Below are 12,843 nucleotides of genomic sequence, written 5' to 3'. Positions count from 1 at the left end.
ATCATAATTGAATACTCTGTATAGATAAAAAAAAAAAAAAAGCAAACTTGGTTGCATGATATTTGACGTTCATCTTTTCAAACTTATACAGCTTTCTCGAATTGTATTCTGTTGAGTGAACGGCGAAAATGTATCTGAGATCGTAGCACATATCGTAATACATAACTATTATTACCTCTAGGGCCGCGGTGGCTCAGTGGTAGAGCGTTCACCCCTGGTTCAGGGGGTCCTGGCTTTGATCCCAGTCCGAGTCAAGTGAACTTTGTGGTGGACGAACGTCGTGTATGGGGTCTCCTCGGTGTTCATCCGTTTCTTCTCACTTTCTTCATTCCACGATTTCATTAATTTCTCATAATCACCGTCTCCTTTAGCCTAACCGGCATATTCACGGGACGTAAAACTCAAATATTCCATTTCATTTTTTTTTAATTACCTATACTCTCAAGCAGTCATGCACTTTACCGATGAAGTTATAGTGTTGTATATATTTATGAAACCCACTAAATAAATGAAGCAGTTGGGTTGCATAATTATCACGTTCACTTTAGTGCGAAGTCACATCAATTGACATTTGTTTCTGCTAATGCTTGCTGGCAGGTATGCAACCCACCATTCAGATGGACCAATTGGGTTGTATAACAATACGCGTTCGTATCATTTTCCGTTTGGCCTTAACATCTTTTCACATCCGCCCATTTAAGGTCCGGTTGTTTTGGAGTGATTAACCAAAAAAAAAAAAAAAAAAACTGACGATACATTTCTTTTCTGAATGCCTATTGGCGAATGAGTCGAAAATGACCCAGGGCAAATATGTAAGAATTCATACCGTTTATAAAACGTTTTATTTATTTTTCCCCTGTTACCGGACACTTTAAAGTAATTTTTCTCGTCCAATAGTAACTACAAGTGAGTACAATGATTGTAAATATATCACACAGCCGATGGAAGACTGTTACAAGTCAAAATTATACATTTGTGGGAACATGATTTTTAAAGTTTGTTATTCTATGAAAATCGCTCCCTGGAATACTAGCATTTGTGCTATCTAGGAGTTAATTTGTTTAGTTACGTTTATGCAAAATACCACCAAGTAAAGCTTACTTATCACTTTCTATTCTCTTTTGAGCGATTGTAAGTCAAAATTTCCACTTTTTTGAGTTGTAACGCTCTTCCACTGAGTATACTATATATACAGACTCACGAAATCCTAACTCAACGACTACTGCACAGAAATCTTTGAAGCAAAAAAAAAAAAAAAAAGTTAATACCGAATGCATGTGCAAAATCACTTGCTGATCTTTCTGAAATCAGGCGCGTCTCAGGAATACCTCTACGGAGGAAAAACTTCAAAATTTTAAATAGGAAAAAGGTTTGACTTTGCCCCCATTGAAATAATTGCTAAATTTTGAACAACTTTGAGAGGAAACGCTTCTCCATGTATCTTACGGTTTGGGAAGCTATATGAGCTCACTAAGAGGTCCATACGAGGCTTTCCGCACGCTACAACTCCAAAGAAATAACAGAAGAAAATATTTGAAATAAAGCAAAGTACAAAGGTACATTTTAACCTGGAAAGGATGTGGCGACATCATATTTACTTGGCAGTTATTCAGCAAGATCTCGATCAAAATGCATATTGTCAATGATGCAGTATATTCCATATATTTTATTAGCAGGTAAACATTTTTTTTCTTGGTAACATATATCATCCATAATAGTGTTCATGAATACTACTTATTTCGTCTTATATCAATTGAGACTTCTTATTGAAACGTCTTATGTCAATGATTTATGTTGTACCCCACTGTTTGCTTGATTATTTCTTTCTGCGAAAAAAAAAAACAAAAAAATCTGAGAGAAGAAATAAATGATCATACACTAGTTAGAAAGTCGCTGAAATTAACTGAAAATATCAGCCACTTCCTTTCGTATTTCACTTAATTATTGTATCACAAAAGCACTTATCTAGTTGAAAACCTTTCATTTAAGACTAATTCAGATACTAAGGTCCGTATTAAGAGGCGATCATTTGTTAAGATATTAATTTATAGTCTTTCAACTCAGGAACAAGTAAAATATATCTTTCTCAATGAAGAAAATGTCTCCAAACATTTCTCGTGTTGAGTCCATTTAAAAGTAAAAGTGTTGGTTTCGCAGCCTAGGAAGAAGAAACACGGCAGACGTTATTTTGCAATTATTAAAATTGTATTAAATCGTCCAGGAATATTAATTAACTTTCAAGATATTTGAGAATAAAATATGCTTAGTAAACATATTACCACAATAACTAGTACATTATTTTGTAATCTTAACAGAAAGTCTTGTGACAGTGTAAAACACTACGAAGCTGCAGGTTCGGGTTCGTGTCCAGTTGTGTCAATTATGTTTTCACCAAATGCTATTATGCAGATAATTGTAACTACATTATTATTATTATTATTATTATTATTATTATTATTATTATTATTATTATTATTATTATTATTATTATTATTATTATTATTATTATTATTATTATTCAGTTCAAAATCTTTTGTCGTCGCGAAATTTGTCGAGGAATTTGAATCTTAAAATACATAAAACAACAATCATGTATGTTGTCTTGTATGGCTGCTAAACATTGTCGCTTATTCTGAGGGAAGAACGTAGACTAAAATTACTTCAGAACAAGATCCTGAGACGAATATTCGGTCCCATGAGGAACAGGCATGGGGAAATGGCGGAAACTCCATAACGAAGAACTCCAAAATTTATACTGTTTACCAAACATTGTTAGGGTCATTAAGTCTAGGAAAACTCGGGTGGGCAGGACGTGGTGCCAGAATAGAAGAAAGTAGAAGCACTTTCAAAGTTTTAATTGACAGTCCAATTGGAAAACGACCATTAGGAAGTGCTAGGCGAAGATGAAAGAACACTATTCTTCCAGAAATAGGAGTACAAAGTGGAAACTGAATCCGCTTTGGTAGGGAAAGAAGCCAACGCAGCATGGAATTTCCGGGTTCCATAGGTCATATAGTTATTATCATTATCATCATCATCATTATTATTATTATTATTATTATTATTATTATTATTATTATTAGTAGTAGTAGTAGTAGTAGTAGTAGTAGTAGTAGTAGTAGTAGTAGTAGTAGTAGTAGTAGTAGTAGTAGTAGTAGTAGTAGTAGTATTGATGATGATGATAATTCCAATCTCTCACCCTATCAATTCACAGATTCTGTTTTACGTAAGTTATGGTGACGCAAAGTAAAATGTGGCTTAAAAAGAAAAACTACACTTATACGCTGCAAGAGCTGTAACCCCTAATTATTCGCTGGAAACTCAGTCGTATCTGAGTGGCAAAACCTATTGTGAAACAAAAGGGCACGATCATCGATTGCTTATATTGAAGTAATACTAAATACAGAGGCTGATTTGTTTTCGTAAAAAAAAGAAAAAGAAAAAGGAAGAGAAAAGAAACTTAAAGATAGCGAAACCTGTCAAGCCAGGTTTCTCAGAGTATCAAAAATGAACGTATAAGGTTTATCTCTCAGCCCTTTATACCGGAATGAATGTATGTACTGAGCAAAATAGCCCCGAAAAAATACTTTGATGAAAGGAACGTCATAGCTCTTTCGCATTCAAACTTTAGCATATCCTACATAACATAATAGTGTGGAAGCAATGGTTCGCTGAATAAAAGAAATGGTAATATATATGTGTATATTGTATTGTCTTTGCAATTGATTCACAACCTTAAGGGAATATACCGTCACTATAAACAACATTTTATCAAAATCGGAAATGGTAGAAATTTAGTAGTACTTACGATTTCAATACTGATTTCCATAAGTAAAAACGGTAAGTGATGTCAAGAAATGATTTTGTTTCCTTTGCAATTAATTCAGCGTTCCAAGAATATTTTTGATATTCTAGGATAGCTTTCCATTAAAGCAGTAAGTGCAGAAATGAAATGCCTCCGGCTTCCACGTTTTCTGACCTAGAACAAGAAAAAAAGTAATAGATAGTGACAAATGTTGTTTTTTTTTTTTTTTTGAATTAGTTCAGCGCCTCAAGAATAGGTTCAATCTCTTTTGTTAACGCTCTATTGAAATTGAAAGTGATAGAAATCAATCATTTCCAGTTTTAACATTGATCACCATATAACAAAATAGTAAAATATAAGATAAGTTTTTTTTTTAACAGACTTAACCGTCTCAGGAGAACATATCATCATCACCTGTAACACTCAACCGAAATCAGTATTTGTTGAAATTTACTAATACTTCTAGTTTCAATGCTGATTTCCGTAGAGTAAAAACGGCAAGAGAACATAGAAAACGATTTTGGACACAGATTGCAGAATTCTAAGACTGATTTTTGTCTCGACTTTTGAGTAGATATTGAAACAGAAAGTGGTGAAAATATATGATTTTTTTTCGGTTGTGATACATAGTGCATAATGTATAAAATGATAACAGTAGGCAACCACATTTTTATGTGGATTCAGCACTAAGAATATATTTCACATCTGGCTTCATTAATGTTGCCGCTGAAAGCGATATATATGAATTATCACATATACTCTTTAATGTTAATCTCTATTGATCAAACAAACTGTATAATATTGCGAAGTCCGAAGAACATTTTGTATCTTTGGTATTATTCCTGCATTCAAACTAGTAGTTATGTACATACTAATTCATGTCTTAGTGTTCAATTCGCATAATTTAAAGTTCACCGTTGTTTCACACTATGAAACAACACTCACTTGTTTTCAACAATATGAGTTGCTAGTAACTAGATAGACATGCCGAAATATGAAATTGAACGACTAGAAATAAATGGGGTAATATTTTAATTATAATAATTATGTGTTTTAAGCTTCAATCACAAGGCGGAGGCTCTCTCAGTAATCTTACACATTTTACGTTGGAGAATGGTTAACTCAACATTATTAAGTCATCAACGTTCCTTAACCTCGTCCGTGGGCACTGTTCGTTCCACTTCAGAAAGCTTCTCGAGAATGTTGATTCAATCTGAATATACTTGGGGTATTAGAGTAACAACTGACCTCTTGAATATTTGAAATAAAAATAAATAAATAAATGACACAATGACTGAGATACAAAGTAGAGTAATGACTTATTTGCTGTTGTAACATTAATATTTTAATCTGTCAGGCATAAATTTCAACTTTGCTCTTGTATTATAATTTTACAGCATGTTTAATAAAAGTAAATTGTAGAGCTGTAAACTAAATTTATCAGATCTTACAAGCACAGTTTTTGTATGACTTAAAACAAACAAACAAACTAACTCTGTGACCTATGGAACTTGGAGGCTTAATGCTACGTTCACAAAAGCTCTCCACTGACTTCTATCCTTAGCCAACTGGATCCAGTTTCTACTTAGTGTTCCTATTTCTGCAAGATTCATCTTAATATTATCCTCCCATCTACTCCTAGGCCTTCCTAATGGTCGTTTTCCGATTGTTCTTCCAGTTAAAACTATGAAAGCGTTCCTACTTTCTTCCTCTTAGACTTGATGATCCTAAAGATGATGCCGACGAACTTCTAAAGCCATGTCACTGCAAGCATTTAATAAGACCTGTGTATTTCTTTATATTGTTCTTTTATGATCCCCTATGACATTTACACAATCAGCATACTCCACAACCTGGTGAACACCATTCAAGTGTAGGCCCTGGTTGCTAGCTTTGATTTTCCTTATAGCGTACTCCAGGACAAAGTTGAATAATAATGGCAACAACGCATATCCTTGTTTCAGGCCATTGTTTAACCTTAAAAATGAAAATTGAAATTAGTCTACTCATTAGCATATCACATGGAAGCTCAAATAAAAGAAGTTAAAATTGTTTGATTCGTCGCGGTCAGGTACAAAAGAAAAAGAAAAACAGAAAGAAAAAAATAAAAAGAAGCAAAATTTCAGAGAAAAGAAGTATAGTTGCAATAGCAACAAAAATTTGCTGGATCACATTCAAAAGCTATTTTCTTTTCAGAAAATAAACTCATTTGGACATAACTTTCTAATGAATTCATCAATGCCAATGTGTTTGTCTTTATTATTAAGTAAATAAAGCATTCGTTTACTTTAAGACCATGAGCATTGTTAAGTAATTATTTAATTCGTTAATTGGCCAAATCACTCATCCTTCATTTACACAATGAACTATATTAAAGAAATCTCAGCATAGAGAGTAGCTGTGTAGTGTAGGTACCTGATTCTTATGTTAAAGTAAGGGTGTGTTTGTGAATTTCTGCAGAGTCATTAATAACAAAATGAAACAACAAATGTAATGCTTTAATCTATCGGTTCCCGCTGGTAACAAAATAAGAAACTTATGGATATGACAAGTAAAAGCACTATAGGCAGCGATAAACTTCCTCATCTAATGTCATTGGTAGTAAAACTTTATATGCTTTCATTTTGTTGTTGTTTCGTTGCTGATATAGCCTAAGGAGCTATGGTCGTTTCGTTTCGGAAAGACGCAATGCGCATTTGATTTCTTTTTTGCAAGATATTTCCCTCCCCTAACCCTTGAAACTTTGCTTTCGTGTTTTCGTGGTTGCTATTGACCTCCACCGATCATTCCCCCTTCTACTTGGTCTTTTTTTCATTGTTCAGTGATAAACTCCCACCAGACTCTAGTTCGTCGCTTTAGAAATCCCTCCTGCCCAAAGAAAAGGCATCTTTCCGCCTAGTCAAGTCCAGATACCTGAGAAAATTGAGGTCAAGTCCCCTTGGTGTTGCAGAATTTTACAAGTATACAAGTGAATCTATGTCTTATGTATCTTATATATATATATATATATATATATATATATATATATATATATATATATATATATATATATATAAGAGCGATATCAAAATTCGTGTTATTGGACTGGAAAGTGAATATAGGTAATCACATATAAATTCAAAATCTGACGAATATATATATATATATGATAAACAACTATATGATACTTACAAATGCAGTTATTTATCTTCTATTTTTAAAATAAAAGAAAAAAGAAAACTAGTCTTTTTATACTTAAATGCAATGCTGTACATTCTATACATTTAATTCATTATTGTTATACCATTATATGGACAACACATCATATGTCAGTTATATATATATATATATATATATATATTACCGCTCAAAAGTTTTCGAACACCCCATATTTTTGTAAGCATCAACTGTGATGTTTTCTCACGATAAATTTCCCGTCCTGCATGAGATGAAATTTACCGCCGTACTAATGCCTATTAGAATCAAATTTAACGAAAATTGAATCGAGATCTGAGACTCCTCCTCCAGACTCCCAAGATTCCTCGCCCTACGGCCTCGCACTTCTTAAACCCATAATTTTACCGAATTTCAGTTTTCATTTCCTATTTTGTTTACCTAAAAGATACAATTTTGTATCAAAAGAAAAGGCCCGTTTGAATAATAATATGGGATTTTTTTCATGTCCTCCTGTGGATCTCTTAGAAAAGAACAAGTATTCACTTTTGGCAGTTTTAATGTGGATTAATCCCAGAAGGCAACAATCATGGTACATTTCATCATTCTAATCATGCCGGAAGTGCCAGAACATTTCGGGTGTAGAAGATATCGCATATAAATGAAATGAAAAAGATTTTCCAGTTCGTCACAAGAACACTCTAAAGTTGGAAAATTTTATTTTTACTGATTTTCTTCGGTAGTGCTAACGTAAACGTACAAGCATACGCAATTTCAACTACCTGAGATTATAGGCAAAGAAAGGCCTATTTAAATAACACGGAAATTTTTTCATCATCCCTTTAGATCTGTTTTTTTTTTTTTTTGTTTTTTTTTTTTTTAAGAAAGAAATATTAAATTTGTTTGCGGGTTTGCCTCGAAAAGCTACAATCATGCGAAATTTTAATTTTCCAACTCAACCTGAAGTACCCGTTGTTTCATTTTAGTGAGTGAGTTCATGTAGTTTTACATACAGGGTGTTTCAAAACAACGCCGACAACGTTTGGGAGGTGATTCATGACACCAAGATAAGACAAAAAGTATAAACCAACCTGGATGAACAAATGCTTTCTTTCGGAGTTATAGGTTGTAGAAAACATGAAAAAATGAACTCTAAAGGTCCATAGCTCTAAAACTATGGGACATACTTTAGGGTCGGGTCAAGACTTCATTTAGGAACGAATGTGTCCGCTATCCAGAAATGCATGTTTCAGAATTATAAGGTACTCACGCCACGATCTTTAAAGAAGAAGTTTGGCTACTAGAATACAATTTGAATTACTCACCATCTACGTCTATAAAAATTGTTTCGAAAGTGCCGCAGAATTGTGAAACATGAATAATTGGATAGGGCACATACTATATCCTAAGTGAAATCTTGACCCGACTAAGACAGGTCCTATAGTTTTGGAGTTGTGGACCTTCAAAGTTCATTTTTTTTCATGCTTTCGGCAGCCTATAATCCGAAAGCAAGCATTTGTGCACCCAGGTTGGTCTATACGTTTTGTCTTATCTTGGTGTCATGAATCACCTCCCAACCGTTATTTGTGTCGTTTTGAAACACCCTGTATAATTAGGATTATCTTTTGTCAACTTAGTTACTGAAATATCATATTGTCAACATAATCTGAAACATAATTTTACAAAACAAAGACGTACGACCTTTTACGAGCAGTTCAGGAATACTTTAGGGAAACGTATGTTTAAATGTTTGTTGTTAATTTAGTGCAACCGCTCGTATAAGTAATAATATAGACTATTCATTGAAATTGAGCGTGAAAATATTCAGATTAGAATACTGACATTCTAGAATAGGATAGAGCAAGGTCATGGAAAGGTGAGAAGCATTATATTAAAGTAGAGAATTGGGTTTAATTATCAAGATCTTAAAAATGCGTAACAAACAATACATTCAGATTTCTAAAACCAATAAAATTGCTTAATTTAGTAATATAAAATTTCAGATATAATCATGGAAAATACATATTATAGAGAATAGATAAAAAATATCAAACTTAAAAATTAGAATACTCTATCAACTATGAATAAATTAAGCATTTATAATTTGATGTTGGTTTTGTTCGCCATTAATTAGCTGGATATTGTTAGCTGCATAAAACAGATTTTTTTTTTATTTAGTCTACAAAATTATTCAAAAATTCTGCAATTTATTTCAGTTCATTTTAAAATTTGTTGGAAGAAAGATTGCCTTGTAATTTTGGGTTAACTCACTCGTATACCAAATAAGTCACTTCAAGAAAGAAAGGGATACGAAAAAACTAAATGTAAGTTAGAATGTCTTGGTTAGTTATATATATATATATATATATATATATATATATATATATATATATATATATATATATATATATATATATATATATTAGCTTGAGGTAACTTTTTACTATATTAAATCAATTCAAAGTTACAAGGCAATGTTTATTTCAAAATATTTTAAAAGGAACTAAAGTATTGGCATAGATTTCCCTTAAATATAAAGACATATTTTAGATAACAAGGCGAAACGCATTTATAGCGAACAAAAATCACTGCTAGAGTACAAATGATAACTTCAATTATTGCAGACACAGTAATCTGAGGTTTAAATTTAAGCGATGTTTTATTCTTAATTGTGTCTAAGATCAGCAGTTTTATTTTCTTCCACTACAACAGAATTCACATTGTGAGATGAAAAAATATTCAGGATGTATAAGTACGTATAAATCAGCATAAGAAAATAAATATACGTAACGCGTGATCCGAAGTGCACGATAAATCGGAGTTTGAGTCTAACCTGTTTGAGGGTTAAATCCCAGACAGTGCACAGTAAAGGTGAATGCCGTAGCAATTAGACTACGGAGAATGAATCTGATAATGAAGTTAAAGGAAGCCTGTGATGTAAAGTGTCAACTAAGCTTGTAAAATAAAATCGTAATGGTGCATTTCATCCAGATGAAATAAAACATATTATAGTGATGATTTATCAATATTTGCTAAGATAATGGACGCAATTTTCTTTGTTGAAGACGATAGACAATGAAAAATGTAATGGATAAAAAATGAAAGTACGTAAAATGTGCATTGCGACCAGATTTCAAATTATCTTGACGAGATCGAGACTTGGCCCTACAGACCGAGAACGAGACCAAGACAAGGATTTGTTGATCTAGACGAGATCTAGACGATGATTTTCGACTCGAGATGAGATCTAGACTGAAACCACTGTTTGTCGACCGATATTGTATGCTGTCTCGTCTTGTCTCGATATCATCCCTAGTACCACTTCCGATCGCAATAGTGAAATAAAGTCAGTGGTGAAACTTATCAATACGGTACTTAATCCACATCAAAACACTTTTTCTCCCTCATTATTACAGTTTTCCTATTATGGCGATCAGTGTTGGAACCGGAAATCATAAATTTCCCCCATTTTTAGCTTGTGATTGTATTTATACGAATTACTCACTAAGTTTACATGCTATGTTCTTTCTACAAAGTCTATCGGGTTCAATGGTCCAGACAGGTCAAATCCCCGAAACGAGTCAAACTGTTCAAATGAGCCAAACAAGTCAAAGGGTCCAAACGAGTCAAATGATCTTCGAGCGTTAATCTGGAATCATGCGGAGAAGTATTCAATAGTACACCAATCACGTCATGCCCTGTTCCCCCTGCTATAATCGTTCCGTGTGCTTGACATTATCGTAGAAGTGTTTCTCATACTACTTACTAACACGAGATTTTCAGTAAAAGCAGCCCAGGTGAGAACCTAAACAGTGTAGTGTCAAATCCATTGAGTATCTCATGATTGAAAGTATTTTAAGCATGTTTTTAAATTTGTGGATATTGCCAGGGTCAGATTATTTCCCAGAAACTAAGGATCCACACTCTTAAATACATTCCATAATTATCATTGCACACCATTCAATACTAGCTGGAAGTCGTCATCTGCCATCTCTTTCCGAATATTTGAACCAACGAAGATACACCATTCTAACTTAATATAATAGAGTTGGGAACATGCCGCTGAGATAATAGATTACAGTTCACAAGCTTCGATAATGTTTTCAAAACACTTCCATTATTCCCAGTTTGATGTGGAGGGATGACATGAACACTTTAGTTCTATCTACAATACTCTCATATTCGACATTCTTGTTCCCTTGTATTCCATACTTTGTAGCCACCATTCTTGTTTTTAATGATTGTTCTAATCCCGTCTATCTTATTTACAAACAGCTGAAACATGCGAACTTAGTATATCCTACTTGCTGTTCTAGAAGCACATCCAACGCATTGAAATCTCAACACCCCATCAATTTATAATATTGGTACTTAAAGATAGAGAGAATTATAAGAAAGCAAATACTTTTAAAAATAAAATAAAAACTATACGTTTGTAGTTGGTATTCTGAAACTATGGCGAAAATAACTTCGCATATATGACAACTATACACGACACATTCAATGACACTTTAATAACACGAAATACACTCTTAATAAGTATATTTAAAAAAGTTTAAAAATAGCTCACTAGTACACATTTCAGTTCAGACTTGTTTTTAAATATCGTACCGAACTAAAAGCAATAATAATAAGAACATTTCAGATATCTGTCCATGGTGGAAATGCTATGATAATTTCTTGATTTAGTTATGAAACTATTGAAACTTTAAAAAGTGTATTTTTTTCTCTATTTTCAAAGGACTGGGCAAATGCTTTCAGATTCGCAGCATACTCCATTTGTGTTGTTTTTTATTCTCTTTCCCTCCAGTTTCTTGATATGTTTTAAACCCTTGCAAATGAGTAATTAATTCGCATTATACAAAGAAAAAGAGCAATATGTATAATAGCATGTCATTACAGCTATATTTCAACCTAGCTCCCTAGGATAATGTGTAAATTATCAATGTCTGTTAAAGTTGTTATAATGAAAAAAAACTACTGAAAATCCAAATCTATCACCATTAATAGATGAATAACAATTAAATGCACATTAATTGGTTATGTTAGTGATAGTAAATAAAGCCAATATGCGATTGTCATTACAATTTAAAGTTAAGCAAATAACAACGGAAGAAGAGAATGAAAATAATATAATTATTTGAGAAGAATAAGTTAAGTTTCTGACATGAAATATATTAAAGCTAACATAATACATATTTCCCAACAGAAGTGTTGTTTGTTGTCGAGAATGTATGTAAAATTAAATCCGCTCAGTAGTTAGAATTGCTAGCAATTAATCAATCAAATTCCGTGCATCAATCATGATTTTTTTTTTTCGTTGTGGTATGCGGGTTGTTCTCCTGCGTAGAAGACTTGTTCATCGGTTCCCTGGTGATAATATTTGGTCTCCTGTGATCATGATATACAGTGATCACAGTGCCCTCATTACACCCAAAGGTAAGCAAACAACTCCAAACAACACTATTAAATGTATATTGCTCGTGTTCAGGCATATATTTAAAGTTGACATTATAAGCAGTTTAGTTCGTTATTTATATTGTTTTTATAGTTACACAAATAAATTCTGGATAATTAATTGGTTAATTTTCCAAGCTCATTTTGTAATGAATGGTACGAATTGTAATAAAAACAAGACTGCAAGAGAATAATTATTATGTATGTGAAAATATAATTAATGTACAAATTGCAAACGATAATATAACGTGTATTGCAGGGGATACAACTGTTATTGCATTGTCTTCTAATGAAAGCAATTAGTTTCAAATTTTGAGGAATTTCCAAAGGTTTCTGATGTAAATCAATCTGAATTATGAATTTTCTTTTAAATATCAAATTTATCCCCGATATGGGCATATATATCTATATCTATCTATCTATCTATC

This window comes from Thermobia domestica, chromosome 6 (assembly GCF_964235325.1).
Source record: "Thermobia domestica chromosome 6, izTheDome1.hap1.1, whole genome shotgun sequence".
NCBI lineage: Eukaryota > Metazoa > Arthropoda > Insecta > Zygentoma > Lepismatidae > Thermobia > Thermobia domestica.
The sequence above is the reverse complement of the archived record's forward strand: the minus strand, read 5'-3'. Positions refer to the sequence as shown.